This window comes from Arachis stenosperma, chromosome 8 (assembly GCF_014773155.1).
Source record: "Arachis stenosperma cultivar V10309 chromosome 8, arast.V10309.gnm1.PFL2, whole genome shotgun sequence".
Taxonomy (NCBI): domain Eukaryota; kingdom Viridiplantae; phylum Streptophyta; class Magnoliopsida; order Fabales; family Fabaceae; genus Arachis; species Arachis stenosperma.
Window position 1 is genome coordinate 44,169,336 of NC_080384.1, and position 16,898 is coordinate 44,186,233.

Consider the following 16,898-nt stretch of genomic DNA (forward strand, 5'->3'; position numbering starts at 1 on the left):
ATTCCGAATTTCTTTCCAGCTCCGCTTAATAGCGGGTTGGCAGGCTTAGCCCGCCAATTTTTTTTATTAATAAATCATTAAATATTAAACAATATATATTTTTATAATTATTTTAATAAATTTATAATTTCTAAAGACATAAAAATTAATTTTTATCCACAAATATTAAAGTATTGATAATTCTAAATATGTAATAAACATAATCATTAACTAAGTTTTTTGAAATAAAATAATAAAACTAACATTGTAAAAAATAAAAAAATCAAAATATATAAATAAATATCTTCAAGTCACTAATCAATCAAACATAAAACATGATTCAAATTATAACCCGCCAAAGCCCGCGAATTAGGCGCTCCAGATTAGACGGACATTTTAATTATGGCATTTCAAATTTTCAGTTTGACCCATTTTTTTGACAAATTACACAAGCTGACCCGATAAATTTTGGCCCATTTGTTACTCCTAGGCAGAAATGCATAAAACACCATTTATTACTCCTAAACAAAAATGCATAAAACACCTAGACATATTAATCAAGCATGCAAAAAAAGACCACAAAAAAAGCGTGCTAAAGGAGACTAGTTCACTAAAATATCAAATTGGGTCTTAAGAAAGTACACATAATTAGGGCCTATCCGTTTGCTCAACTTAAATTGACAAATTCTTACCTCTGAAATTACACATACACATTTTAATTCGATTTTTTTTATGGTATCTCTAAACCCGACAAGTCATTAACTAATTTGCTGCGATACTAAGTTCTATTTAAGAGTTTACTCGTATAAATGGGCTTACTCGTATAATTTGTTGGGCTAACTATAAATGATACGAGTCTAAAAATTGAAAACTGCAAACAAACAGCTAATTAACAGCATGACAAAAAAAAAATAGTTAATAATCAACCCATATATCTCACAGACTTAGACTGACCAAGCTTAACACAACCTTATACATAATACCCTAATATATACCTATGATGAAATTCATTGTTAACTCAACACTTACCAAAGATGCACCTATAAATAGATCCTAAAAATTTTATTTTTATACAACAATTTCAACAAAACATATGTATTACAAATTTACAGCTCAAGATCCCCTTGATCGCCCTCTCCTTGAACCTGAATTGGTCGAGAGAGATGAACCCGCACCACATTTTATAATCTTTGAACTGAAACTCCCAACTGGAGATGAAATTTCATCACTTAAACAACTCAATTGAGAGTTCCGTGACCGATTCAATTCAAGGGAAGGCCCACCAAAAATGAAAAGGCCATTCCCCTCTCTATCCATTTCTTGATTCCTCATTCCATGAATTCGTTGTTACTTTTTCATTCAAGAGATAAAAACTTTTTGTTTTATGAAGGGTTGAGATAAAGGGTTGGGCTAAAAATTTCTAAAATATATAAAAGTCCATAAAAGACACTTAATTCATAAAGTAACCCTAAAATACAAATTCTTAATTATGCACTTTTACCATCATAAAAAATGACAACTAAAATTTAAGCTTCACCCTGTTAATTCCTATTGGTAAAAATTATTCTCCTTCTAACCTAACCCGCCAACTCATGAAAAAAATGTAAATTTATTTTAAACAGAACAAAACATCTAGTCCTTTAACATTTCACAGATATAATAGTAATTAGGCATATTTGACAACATACACATCCTAACTTGGTGGTAAAAAATGTTTAGGCAAAGGAGAACGAATCTTAGTTTGAACCCCTAATTATATAGGGGTTGGTCTTGCACCTAAACTATACTCTACTATAGCTCTATCTATTTCGCGCCAACTCTACTCGCTCTAATGAAATTGGAATGAGTTGGATATCTCTGAGTACGGGTAATGCTGTCAGTCTTAATTATAAACAGAGTGTTGTATCAATTACTCTTAAATATTAATAATTTTTAATATCTAAAAATAAGTAATAATATTAAATAAATCTAAAAAAGATATTAATTATTAATATTTTTTAATTAAATAAAATTTTTTAAATTTTATAAAAGAAATTTTTTTGTGATTATCTTTTTTGATTTATTTGATATTAATTTTTTCTGTTTTAAGTGCTATAATTGATAGATATTTTTTAGTTATAAATATTATGAAGAATAACTCAAAAATAAAATGAAAGATGAATTTTTTACTAATTATCTTTGAATTATATTAGAAAAAAATTGCTAAAAAATTTGACACAACTTCTATTATCGATAAATTTTATGATATAAAGAATTGACCACTTTGTTAGTAAAAAGTACACATATATTTTTTGTACTTTAAAATATACTCTTTTAGTTTATTTTTGTAATATATCTTACATTATATCATTTTTTGTATAATTTTTTAATATTATATAAGTTATTCTCATAATAATATTTCTGAATCTGTCTCTAACAAAAAAAAAATGCTATTCTTAAAGGTAGAGTTGTCCAAATATATATTATCATGAATTTAATTTTTGTATTAAGAAATCTCTTGTCGATTTGTTTATGTACTAGAATTATTATTTTCTAAATAGAGTATATTTTTTATAATAATATTACTTATATGGTCTTATCATGTGAGTTATAAATATATTGTCTATTCATTAAATTACAAAATGCACTCTGTTATTTTATTATATTTTTCAAATAAAGGCATTGACCTAGTTCTTGGACCAAATTTGCAAGAACAAAGTTCTTACTCTGTAAGTTCTTATTGTCTCAGGGAAGGGATTTTCAAGAAATTTTGGATATTATCTGTGTTAACCTACTAGCAAAGTAATAATTTAGTTGTTATCCATTTTTATGAAAGATAACCCGATCCTTTATAAAAATAAATCGACCATGACCTGTGTTTTGCGAGATAGTGCAATTCTTTATCATTTTTATTGTTAATTCGTAACGAAAATTGTCTAACTATTACGTTTGAGTGATAAACTGTCATGTTATAAGTATTTTATTATTATTATCAAATTAAATTAATTAAAAATTTATTTATCTTTATTTATTTAAACAAAATAATATTATTTTAATATTAAATTAATCTAAAATCTATTTATATGAAATTTATTTATCTTAAAAAAGATTTCGTATAATATTTTTTAAAGTTAATTTTTATTGTCTATTTTACATTATTTAATAAAGAAAAACCATAATAATTATCTAATCAACTCAAGATATAAATCGGGTAGCATAGCTAGGGCTAAAAGTGAGCCGAGTTGAGCCGAGCTAAACCAAGCTCAAGCTCGACTCATAAAAATTGAGCTTGGCTCACGGCTCGACTTATTAACAATCGAGCTTATTTCTTAAGTTCAATTTTGGCTCATCGAAAGCTCACGAGTTGATTCGAGCTCACGAGTTGGCTCAAATAATAGAGACATAAATACATAATCTATAATTCTATATTAATAAATTATAATTTGTATATTTTAAAAAATATTTAAAAGGATCAATTTTATTTATTGTTATCTATCAATAAATTATAAATTTTTTATTTATGTCCTACATTAAAATTATATGTAAAAAATAAATTTTAATTTTAAATAATTAAGATCATTAATATATATGGTTATATAGTACTATTTCATATGTATATCTATAATATTAAAAATATAGATTAAATGCATATAGGATTTATATATTACTAATTATCTATATATAATCGAGTCAGCTCACGAGCTAATGAGCTGAGCTTATCCAAGCTCAAGCTCGCCTCATTTAATTTATGAGCTCAATTTCAAGTTCAAGTTTGGCTCACTAGCTCACAAGCTTAGCTTATCAAGCTATTAACGAATCGAATTCGAACTAGCTCATGAGCTGGCTTGACTCACTTCCAGTCCTAAGCATAGCACGCAGATGAATTATTAGTATATATCAAAGGAGAGAATTGTATTTTACTCAAAAAAAAATTTCTCCACATTTCCTTGTAATAAAGAAAGAACAATCCTAATTAGGGGGCCTAATAATGTGCGCCAAATTTAATAATTACCCATGTTCTCAAGATGGCTAAAATCTATATGTTCTTACTGCTCCAATTTACGAGGTAAAATATTTTTTATTCCTAACAGTTCGATTTTAGACAAGAGTCATTTGCATACCCTTGGTTTAAGAAACAATGATCGGTTTGATCACAATTATAATTCTCTGATACCGGTAGAATCCAAAGTTCCTCGCTCTAACTACTAATTGTCTAATTAAACCATTCCATATATTTAAAATCACGTTCTGATCACGTGACATCCGAGATGTAAAGTAAAGTTAATCTGTTTCTGATTTAGCTTTGGAATTTGCAAGCTTGAATTAGTCAAAGATTTGTCACATGACGCACCTGCCTAAACTGCAAGAAACTTTCAAATTTACCATGCAAAATAATAAACTATAATCAACAAAGATATTTTAACATTTTAATATCAGACCACTACCAGCAGAGTTATTAATATTAATAATATGAGATATTTTTGAATTAACTTACTTTTTATTAGACTTTCTGCTCATGATGAATACAAGTTATTTTTCAATAATATTAAAACTTTGTCCAAGACCACTATAATAAAAATCACGACAAATTTTTAGTAACAATAATATAATAATTATTATATATCTTATTTATTTTATATTTTTGTAATAATTATATATTTTTTGTTGTTATTATATGTTATAATAATTATATTCTTTTTATAATCTTAAAAAAGTTTTTATCAAAAATTTTATAATTATCGCTAAAATTTTTTTAACGACAAAGTATAAAATAGCTAATATTATCTCATTGCTAGTAAATATATTAATAATTATTTTTGTTATCATTAAAAGACAAATAAATAGTCGATAAAATTAATTTTTCTAGCAGTTTACTAAGTAGTTTGAATATATATTTAAAATAAATAAATTTGTTCACTAAGCTTATACTCTTAATATTTCTTAGTTAGTAATATTTATCTATATCTTTAGGTTAATCTAAATATACCTTAGCTTGATGGACTTTTTCTGATTATATCCTTATTATTTAATTATAGTATATTTATACTTAGTTATAATTAATTAAGCATCAATAATAACTTTCAAGGTTAAATTAATCTAAACATTTTAATGTTCTTGAAGTTATGATATTTCATTTTAATTTGTATGCTTTAATTTTGTCAAAAGTGTATATTTGTAGGAGTAGCTTTTCTAAGATTAAATTAATCTAGATGTTTTAAATATTGTTAAAGTGGAAAATTTTAAATACTTAATTTATATATTTTTGACAAAAATTAACTACTAATATAAAATAATATTAAAATATAAAATACATATTAAAAATAAGTTAATAACATATATATAATAATTGATTTAATAATTAATTTTTAACATGCAATAACAATGTTGTTTTTCATTTGTGTGCTTTTGTCAAAATTTAAAGTGTATATTTGCAGGGAAAAGTATAGGGTACCAATATATTATCTACCAATTTATTGTCAACAATGATTAATTATTATATTTTAAACACATATATAAAGAGACACATCTAAAAAATATATCTATAAAGATACTTCTATTAAACACATTCATAAAAAAAATATTTTTATTAGACACATCCACAAAGACACTTCTATTAAACATAGTTATAAATAAGAATTGGTAGATGTTGGCAGAAATATTGTTGGTAACGGGATTGAATTTGTAGGGGTAACTTTTAAGATTAAATTTGTCTAAATGTTTTAAATATGGTTAAAGCTAAGTGAGGAAATGTATATATTTTTGTCCAAAAAAACTTATATTTACAAGATGAAAGAGTACTAAAAGGATGATGAGATGAATCTGATATACATTACTATTCTAGAATCTTTTTTAATACTTATAAAAATGTTTACAGCTCAATAATCTTCAAACTTTTTGCGATGTGCGTGGCAACCATCTTTGTAAGATATTTTTTAACATAAACATGGTTCAGGCCCGTACAAAGCATATATTATATATGTCCATATACTCATCAATCATATCATCATTACAATGCAATAAGAAGCAAATATAGTACCAAGTAAAAGACATCCTTTTATTATATAAGTCAACAAAATATTGTGACCATGAAATCCTTGTCTAGCTTAATGATTGTTATGGTTGCCATGACATTGATGCTTTCAGTTGGAGTTAATATGTCCCAAGCTACTAGGATTCTTCATCATCACCCAAATTCTACTCCTTTTTCTTCTTTTTCTTCATCTTCAGTTCCACAAGTGTTATCTTCATCAAATAGAGTTTCAAAGAAAGAAGAAGAGGCTAAATCATCAAAGTCGGTAGTAGCAGCTAGCCTTAGAAGGATTCCACCAAGCAGACCAAATCCTACTCAGAACAAGTAATTTTGTTATTTCACTCCCTTTTCTTCGGTTAATTAGGTTCGGTTTGATTTTTTTTTCCTTGTTATTTTTTATTTTCAGTGTTTCTATTTTAAGGATTTTGAAAATTAAAGAAAAACAAGTCAATGGTGCTTTATATTTGGTTTTGGTTTCTGTTTTTGCCGTTTTTATTTTTTATTTTTGTTTTTAATATTTTGTTTTTAAAATTTTATCAAAAACCATAAATAAAAATAATAAAATAATTTTTGAAATAAAAATAAGAAATAAGAACATAGATAACTATGACTCATTGATGTAATATATATATATATAACAAAAGGAAAAGTCTAGGGGACCAGCAGTTTTGTTGAATTTTGGCCAGCATGTAACCAGCAGAAGAAGGTGAGCCATTGGATGAAATTTTACACCAATCTCACACCATCAAATCATCATTGATGGCTAGTTGATGGCTAACAATCACAAAAATTACTGGCCCCCTAGCATTGCTCATAACAAAATTCTAAAATTAGATAACACTAAAAATGAAAATAAAAAAAATAGAGAAACAAAAGAAATTGTAAAAATATTTTTATATAAAATTGATACTATAAACTGTTAAATAATTTAAAATATTTAATTAAATATATTTAACTAACTATCTAATAGTTCATAATATTATGTTAATATAAATATATTTTTTTGGAAGTAATTAACACCAAAACAAGAACACAGAGACACCCCTCGACCCTCATCATTGTGTATTTCCATTTATACATACGTAGTTAGAAGTTGATGAAATCAAATTAAAAGGTGTATATGTGTAGCAGGTTGAAGCCTAAGATTAGGGGCTAATCCGAGCTTGAAGAACTGAGATGAAGATGAAACTATATATCTATATATAATATATAAGATGTAGCAGATGAACACTACTGCTGCACTTGTTTTGTTTGATGATTTTTAATTGTATTGTAGCTTCCAATTTTCCTTGTAGGTTTATTAGGTAGGAAGAGTGGTATAGAGTTTATTTTGGATTTTACTTTTAATTCTTTTGTTTTTTTTTTTACCCCTTGTATTTTTTATGTTTTAGAATGTAGGGAGATAAGGAGACTTTTATGTAATTACACATTTAACCTCAGTTAAGTAAAATGTCTTTTCACTTTTACTCTTCAAGACTCCAACGTAACATACTCTTAGAATGAGAACTGCTTTTATGATTATTATTTCCATTGAAAAATTGCATGAACTCGTCATCGTTGTATATTTACGTAGCTTCCTCGTTCTCTCTCTCTCTCTCTTTTTCTAATAGAAATTTTTGGGAATTAATATTATATAGTTAACATTGTAGTTAATATTTAACATAAATTATAAAAATATCTAAAATTTAATTAGAAGAAACATCTGAAATTCCAACTCAATAAAAACTTATTTTTAATGAGTTTCGTACTCAATTTGTTTAGTATTAACTTTTTACATTATTTTTTTAAAAACAATACTTTAATTTTGGCTAAAATTGTGGTAGTGATTGCTTCCATATCCTTTTTCTACTTGGTGCAATTAAAAAAATGACATGGGTAATATATAAAAAGTTGGTCAAGTTTTATTTTAATTCCTAGTTTTTTAATTTTTCTTGTAATTTAGCCGTAAATTTTGATTTTTTTTATTATTTCTAGTTACGATAAAATTCAATCAAATTAAAAACATCAATTCATAACATACATCAAAAGCCCTAGAATCACTGAATACAAAAAAAAAAACCCTAAAATTATAAATTTTTGTTTGCTATGGGATTTGGACTAATTGAAATCGGGATAAAGTACAAATTTGATGCCCAAAATTTGGGTCAAATTCTAATTTACTTTAGTTCTTAACGTTTTTAACGTTCTATTTCTATCTCAAAAAATTTTAAATAGGTTTAATGTGGTCCTACTATTAAATTTGACACTAATAGTTAATAGAATAAATGACATGGAAGTTAATAACGTTATTAATTAAATCGTATCTTCTTCTACGTATTAGAAAAACATAACCAAAACTTTTTTGTAATAACTCTTCTCAATTTTCTTTTTTTTATAAAATTTCAAATCCTACTAATCAATTATCAACGCTTCAAAATTAAAGGAAAAACTTTTATTTTTATTTACATACTGAAATTGAATATTATTGGCTCTTCAATATGTGAATTGTTTGTGTTAAATTTAATGGTGAGACAATATTAAATCCGTTTAAAATTTTTTTAGGATTAAAATAGGACGTTTGAAAGTTTTTGGGAATAAAATAGGACATTTGAAACGTTAGAAACCAAATTAAAATTCGGCCCAAACGTTAGGGACTAAAATAATACTTTACCCATTAAAATTGACATACAAATCCATAAATCTTTTATTGCTCTCAAGAAGATATAGAGTTGTTACAAGAAAAACGTTGAATACCGTCAAATTTATCGACGGAATAATAAAGATAATCCGCCGGTAAACATATTATTGTCGGATTTACCGTCAGAAATAATCCAACGGTATAATTCTTGTCGGTAACCAATTACGAAATCCGATGGTAATTACTGACAAATTTTTTGTCCAAAAACTATTTGATTATCGGCGAAAATTTTCGCTAGTAATTTTGGCGCCACACTATATTGTTTTGTGCTGACTTACTTTTAGTTTTTTTCTTCGGTAAATATGATGGTAAATTCAATTTTTTATTTTTTAAATATGTTTTAACATAATTAATAGTCAAATTTATTTTTTATTTTTTATTTTTTTTACACAATTAGTACTCAAATTCTAAATAATAGAAACCAAATAATGATTTTATTAAATATCAAGTCCAGGAATAAAATAAAAAGACAAATAAATAAAATACAATCAAATAGTCTTGAACAAAATGCTAATCACTACGAATTCTGATAGTTGTTGTCGTTATCTCCCTACTCCTACTGAAGCGGCGGACTAGATGGTGATGTCGGTGCTCCTCCAGCAACGCCACTACCACCAGCAGCGCATCTACTCATGGTATACTGTTATCTGTTGTTGTATCCACTGAATCCGCTCCAACTCTTGCCTAAGCTCTAGCATAAGGGATTTGTGTGTAACACATGTGCAAGGATCTCGTTATACCTCTCCTCAGATTGTTGTAGCCGTTAAGCCTGTTGGTGAAGGTTCTGGGTGAGATTTTGCACCTGCTCCCTCAAATCAACGTTGTCCTCGGCTTCGAAAGGGGTAGTGGCATCGGTAGATGAAGCCCTCAATGTGGAGGTGCGGAGGTTATTCGCGAAGAACGATCCCAACCCATAGACGCGATTCTTGTACGGCTCAACTGCAGTCTCGCACTAAACAGTATCAAGGTCGTCGACGAGTAAACCAGCGGAGTTGTTGCCGTCCTCTCCATTGTGCTAAGATTGCTGAGTTGTGGCCTCCACTGAGGCGTGTAGGACTCTTGTGTAATACATATTATGATTAGGACGACAGTTAATTAAAAACTTTATATCACATGATGTTTACTCACATAATGATCTGTAGACCGCTGATCAGCAAATTTTTCCTTATTCTCTATCAAGGTGTGAGTATACTTGAAGGTCTCCACCATTATTGCATCACAATCAAACGACTTGACTACACATATTGAAATAATATGTTAAATCAAGTAATAATGACATTAAATGTTAAAGACAAAATGAACTTAATAACAAAATGAACAAGTTACATATCAGCCTTTGTCTTCATGAAAGTCGTTGACCCATCGGTATACTTCAACGACCTTGCTTATGCCCTATTAGTTCTATTTGTGTGACGGCAATGCCTAAACTACAAATTAGTCACCCAATGGACGTATGCCTTCTTAATATCCAAGCGGAGCCAAATAGTAAGGTGGTCGTGCCTCTCATGCTGAAGCCACCTAGCCATCCAATGTCAAAAATCTTCCTGATCATGACATTGTGAGTCTTCTTCCATATAAATTTCTCATACACAAAGAAACATTTATCACTATTTAATCAAAATTAAATACATAATTAAACAAAATAGAAGATATAAACTAGCTAAGGTTTGAATATGTTGAGTTTTTACCACCCACTTTTGAAACCATCACTCTCTGATCTCAGCAAGGATCTTCTTGTAGCTCGGCCATGGGTGGTCATACATCAACTTATTGACATTGGTCATATTATTTGGCGCAAACCTATCAATGAAAAAATTAAGATTAGCAAATATATATATTGAATAAGAATATTAAAATAGATTGCATTTAAAAGACATTAAAATAGTTCTCACACCGTCAAACCATTAGGCCAAATCGTCATTCGTACGACAGGTGGTGGTGAAGCGGCATATGGCTAGGATCCATGAGAGGATTCCGATACTACAGTGTTTGTTGCGGAAGGTAACATCGTAGTCGAAATAGTAGGCTACTGAGCAGATGAAGGTGGTAGAGAAGTCCACTCTGTTGAAGCAGTCAGACGACTTCCTGGTGGTGGGGATAGTGCAGCAAAAAGAGCCATGTAATTAGGATTTGGGAAAATGATGAACAACTAATTTGTGCACCCATTTCCTAGAACGTCCCAGGGATAGTCAGAGTAGAGGACAATAATTGAAAAGTCCCAAGGGTACCAGTGAACACTCCCCCTCTACCCCGACCACAAGGACAATTCATGACACTTCTGCTGTCGTCATGTCTGTAAAGAGTATAACAGTTAACATAAACACAAAAAAATCTGCATGCAAAAAGCCTTTTAGGATTAGCCCCAAATAATACAGCAATTGAGCAAAACTGCAGGAACATAACAAAAAAAAAAATTCAAAGACACTTCAAAAATCAGTGGCTCCAACCCAAATCACAACGTACAACTCATATCCTACTATAAAAATACCTCAAGATAAAATACTAATGTTTGCCGACATGAAAAATTTTTTAAATCTAAATTAGTTCATAAAAGATAGTGCATCTAACGCACACATAATAGTTGGGTTGATTTTAGACATATTCCAATTATATTTAGATTTTTTTTAAAAATTTTGGCAGAGTTTCATCTACAATTAAAAGCCTCTTCCAAATTTAAATTTCATTTATTTTACAAACCAAACAAGTATTTTAAAGAAAATTCAGTAGACTTTTTCCCTAAGTAAGAGACCTTGATAAAAAAAAATTATCAAATTAAAATAAGCATTAATTTTCCAATCACTGCTAAAAATAGGCCTTTTTCAGACAAAAAATTCATACGAAATTTATTATGTCTGAATGACTTTTTAATTTTGGATAAATTTGAGACAAATTTTGAACGACTTTTAGTGAAAGTTTTGGAAGAATATATTTTGTCCTAAATTTATCTAAATTTTGTCCCAAATTTTGGTGCCAATTTTTTTTAGATGGCACCAAAATTTTCATACAGATTAGCAACATATTTTGAACAAAAACTATAATTTGTCCGTATTCTATCTGAATGTGAGCAATAACTTCAGACGGATTTGGGATGCATTTTGAAAAATGTTAATTCTATCCCAAATTTGTCTATAATTAGTCTTAAATTCTTTTATTAGAGCTAACCCTTCGAAATAGTAAAAAATTTTTCACAAATTTAGGACGAAAATAACATCATTTGTAAATTCTAGATGAAGGTGCATGATAAGAATATAGCAAATGAGGAGTACATAAATAAAAGAAAGGAGTACATAAACAAAAGTCAGGCACGGTTGGAAGGAAGGGTTGTAACAAACCATTGACAGGTGGCAGCTGGTCCACCTATTTTGGGCAGTAGGAAGAGCACCAGGGAGAAAAGAAATAGCAAGTGGTTGAAGGATTATGATCATTAGTGAATTGTGGTATGAATTCTCCTTCTCCTGTAACTATTCTCTTTTTCCCTATTCTATTTCTTTTCTAATTCTTCTCAATTTCTCAGTACACCCTTTGTTTTTGTCTCAGGTTACTGGTTGCTAGCTGCTTCCTAAGGCTAGGGATTTTTGCTCCTTCTTAAACCCATTCTTCTTTCTGCTAGTCATATTCTTCAATTCCTTTATACTCATACTTCTATATTGTGAATTGCTTATTGATACGCCTACTTAATATTAATACCACACTACACTTTCTTCAATCTATTGGCTTCCTTGTATCATTTGATGCTTTCATCCCATGGATGTAGTTGACAATACACGCATGAAAGGCATGAAAGCTGACATTAAGAAACTCTTTCAGATGATCGAATCCATTTCGGAGGAGACTCGCGCTGAGCACGCACGATCGTCAGAAGCGACGAATCTGAAAATTGACACGCTGCAACAATCTATTACTCAGCTTCTCCATGCCCAGCCTCATCACAGATCTGAGTTACATGAGCTCTCCCATGGTTGGAACTCAGGATCAGAATTTCCCCAGCGTCCTTTTATGCAACCGCGTCGAGTGGGTTTCGATCTGTCTAAATTTGATGGTTCTGATGCGTTAGGTTGGATCTTTTCTTTGGATCAGTATTTTGACTACTTCCGTATGTCTGAGAAAGAGCAAATCAGCATCGCGGCTATTCACATGACCGGTGCCGCGATTCCTTAGTTCCAAATGTCATAATGCGCTGCTCGATTTCGTTCATGGAATCAGTTGAAGTGCGCCATTGAGCTCGAATTTGGACATTCTCTGTATAAATCGCCATGGAAATTATTATTCAAATTGCAACAATTGGGTACGATGAGTGACTATTATAACGAATTTGTTGCTTTAGCTAATTGCATACAGATTGATCCACCTGATGCATTAAAGGATTGTTTTATTAGTGGGTTAAAATCTGATATTAGACAAGAGGTGAAGGCACAGTGCCCTCCCTCCTTGATGCGTGCGGTCACATTAGCTAGACTTTACGAGGACAAGTTTTCTTCAGTACCAAGAAGCACTTATGGTCCGGCCTCTCCCCGTCCTCAGCCGACTCCTGCAACTGCAATTTCGAGTAATAGACCCATTCAGCAAGAGTCTTTATTTGCTAAACTTTCCAGAAGTCGATTATTTGGGACATACAATCAAGGGCGGTGGGGTTTACATGGAAACGGCTAAGGTTCAGGCAATTCTGGAATGGCCTCAACCTGCAAGCGTAAAGTAGCTTCGGGGGTTTTTAGGCCTTACTGGTTATTATTGACAATTTATTAAAGGGTATGCCTCATTAGCAGCTCCTCTCACTGATTTACTTAAGAAAGACTCATTTAATTGGTCGGAGCAAGCTACTCAAGCCTTTCGACAGCTGCAACATGCTATATGCACCAAACCAGTCTTGGCATTGCCCAATTTTAATATTCCTTTTGAAGTGGAGACAGACGCTTCAGGTACTGGTGTTGGGGCTGTTCTGATTCAACAAAAACATCTCATTGCTTATTTTTCCAAGAAACTACCTCCTACTTTACAGAAGCAATCCGCTTACATCAGAGAGTTTTACGCCATCACTGAGGCCTTAGATAAGTTTCGCCATTACTTGCTAGGTAAAAGATTTATTTTGCACACTGATCACCAAAGCTTGAAAGCACTCTTAGAACAATATCTTTATACACCAGAGCAACATAAATGGCTTCATAAATTGCTCGTGTTTGATTTTGAAATCCATTACAAGGCTGGGACTGAAAATATTGCAGCGGATGCACTCTCTCGCAACTTCTTTGGGGCTTGGTCGGCGCCAAGAGTAGAGTAGCTAGACCAACTTCGTGCAGAATTGGTGGCAGATGAGGATCTCCGAGTATTATTGGCAAAGTGCAACTCCAATTCGGTTGAGGATTTGAATTACTCTTGTCAAAATGGCCTCTTGTTGTGGAATAACTGATTAGTAGTACCTTCTAAAAGCACTTTAATTAGGCAAATTCTCCATGAATACCACGATAGTGTGATTGGTGGACATGCGAGAATTGCTAAGACTGTGTAACACATTTGTTTTATTTTCTATTGGCCTCATATGCAAAAGGATATCAGGCAGCATGTCTTATCTTGTTGCATTTGTCAACAAGCAAAGGTAGAAAACAAGGCACCAGCCGGTTTGCTCAAGCCATTACCTATCCCTTCACAGGTATGGGAAGATATTGCAATGGATTTCATTGTGACTTTTCCAGTTCATCCGGCTATTCAGTTAACATGGTGGTTGTCGACCATTTGAATAAGTACGCCTATTTCCTTTCCTTGAAACAAGATTTTAATAGCAGGACAGTTGCAGAAACTTTTATCAACAATGTGGTTAAGTTGCATGGTTTCCCAAAATCTATTGTATTGGATAGGGATCGGGTATTTATCAGCAAATTTTGGCAGCACCTCTTTCGTATCCAAAGTACTAAATTAGAATTGAGCTCAGCTTATCATCCCTAAACTGATGGCCAGAGTAAAGTTTGTAATCGAACCCTGGAGATGTATTTATGTTGTTTGTTTCGAGAATCCTAAGCGCTAGCTGGAGTTTTTGTCGTGGGCTGAGTTTTGGTATAACTCCTCGTGGCACAGCAGTATCAATCCCTTCAAAGCTCTTTATGGTAGGGACCCTCCTACTTTGGCTCGTTATGAACTCTTTAGTACTGATAATTCTTCCTTGCAAGAGTGGCTTCAAGACCGTGATCACTTACTCGATCAGTTGAAGTTTAATTTGGAACGCTCCTAGCAGTATATGAAACATGTTACTAATAAACATCGCCGACAAATTGAATTTCAGGAGGGTGATTTGGTGCTTGTGAAGTTACAGCCGTATCGCCAGCATTTCGTGGCATTGCATAAACATCAGAAGCTGGGGTTGCATTATTTTGGTCCTTTTCTGATCAGTAAGAAACTCAGTGACGTGGCCTATAGAGTGGAGTTACCTCCGGAAGCGCGTATCCATAATGTCTTCCATGTTTCAGCTCTCAAACGATTTAGGGGAGAGGGTACTTCGCAGTACTTCGCTCTCCTATTGACCACTACTAATGTTGGGCCAGTGTTAGAGCCTTCCAAGATACTTTCTACACATTCTATTATAAGGGCTGATAGACTAGTGCCACAATGTCAGGTGCAATAGGGACGGGACAACTTGACAGAGACAACATGGGAAGATGTCCATCACTTTCACAAGTTGTTTCCGGAATTCAACCTTGAGGACAAGGTTGTTGCTGATGGGGAGGGTAATGATACGAATATAGCAAATGAGGAGTTTATAAATAAAAGCAAGGAGTACATAAACAAAAGTCAGGTACTGTTGGAAGGAAGGATTGTAACAAACCATGGACAGGTGGCAGCTGGTCCACCTATTTCGGGCAGCAAGAAGAGCACCAAGGAGAAAACAAATAGCAAGTGGTTGGAGGATTAGGATCATTAGTGAATTGTGGTATGAATTCTCCTTCCCCTATAGCTATTCTCTTTTTTCCTATTTATCCCTTCTTAAACCCCTTCTTCTTTCTGCTAGTCATATTCTTCAATTCTTTTATACTCATATTTCTATATTGTGAATTACTTACTGATACACCTACTTAATATTAATACCACACTACACTTTTTTTAATCTATTAGCTTTCCTGTACCAGTGCATCAGTGTTTTAGACGAATTTTAAATGTTTGTTGAAAAAATTCAACATTCAGTAAAAAAAATATTGTTTATACTTTAAATTTGTATATAATTTGTCTCCAATATTTTTATTATTTCAAAATGATAAGTTTCTTTTTCCTAAAATAACCTTAATTATATATAACTTATAAAAAGGTATTTTTTTGTTTCTAAGACTTAATTCTAAAAGCTTTTGATTAAATATAAAATAATTATCATACTGATTAATTTTTCACTTATTATTATACATATTTTAAAAAATTGGATTAATAAATACGTTAATGCTTATTTATACACTTGTCTTTTATAGCAACTAAATTTTTTCACTTTTACAAAATCATTTTAATATGTTTTAACATTATTCGTATATTAGTAACATTATTTTTTAATCCACACAAAAATATAAAATAAAATAAAATAAAATCAAATAAATTTTGATAGAATATATATACATTAGCTAACATTCATGTTTTTTTGTTATTTTAAAGAACATTGTTTTTTTTAATTTATTTTTTTATTTTTTTTTGTTAGATTTAATTATATTCATGAGTATTTTTTTATTTTTTTATTCTTTTATTTTTATTATATTTAATATTAATTTTTTTATACAAATTGTTATATACCATGTTATATTTAATTTTTATTATTTTTTTGTTATTTTATATTATTGACTAATAGATTACTGTATGTATAATATATTACTAATAATTATGTTAACGTAATTATGAGCTTGTAAGTTGAGCCCTTCTTATTTTTTGGACAAAATGGTGAATTTATAATAAAGATACACGTACGCACAATAAAACCCTAAGCATGCTATGTTACGACCCTTATTATTTATTACTTTCTCCCTTTTTTTCCCTTAATTCTCTTTATAATATGCATAGAACCATAAAATCTGAAAAACAAAATCTCTCCATGGCTAATTTAGTCTATTAATTAACATATATATTTATTTTTTATTTATTTAAATATTATATAAATAATAAAAATAATTATTTAAGATGATAAATTCTTTAAATTTAATAAATTGTAATTTGTGATAGATATATATAACAAAAAATATTTTAGGAACAAAATTATTACAGCAAAGTAATTTT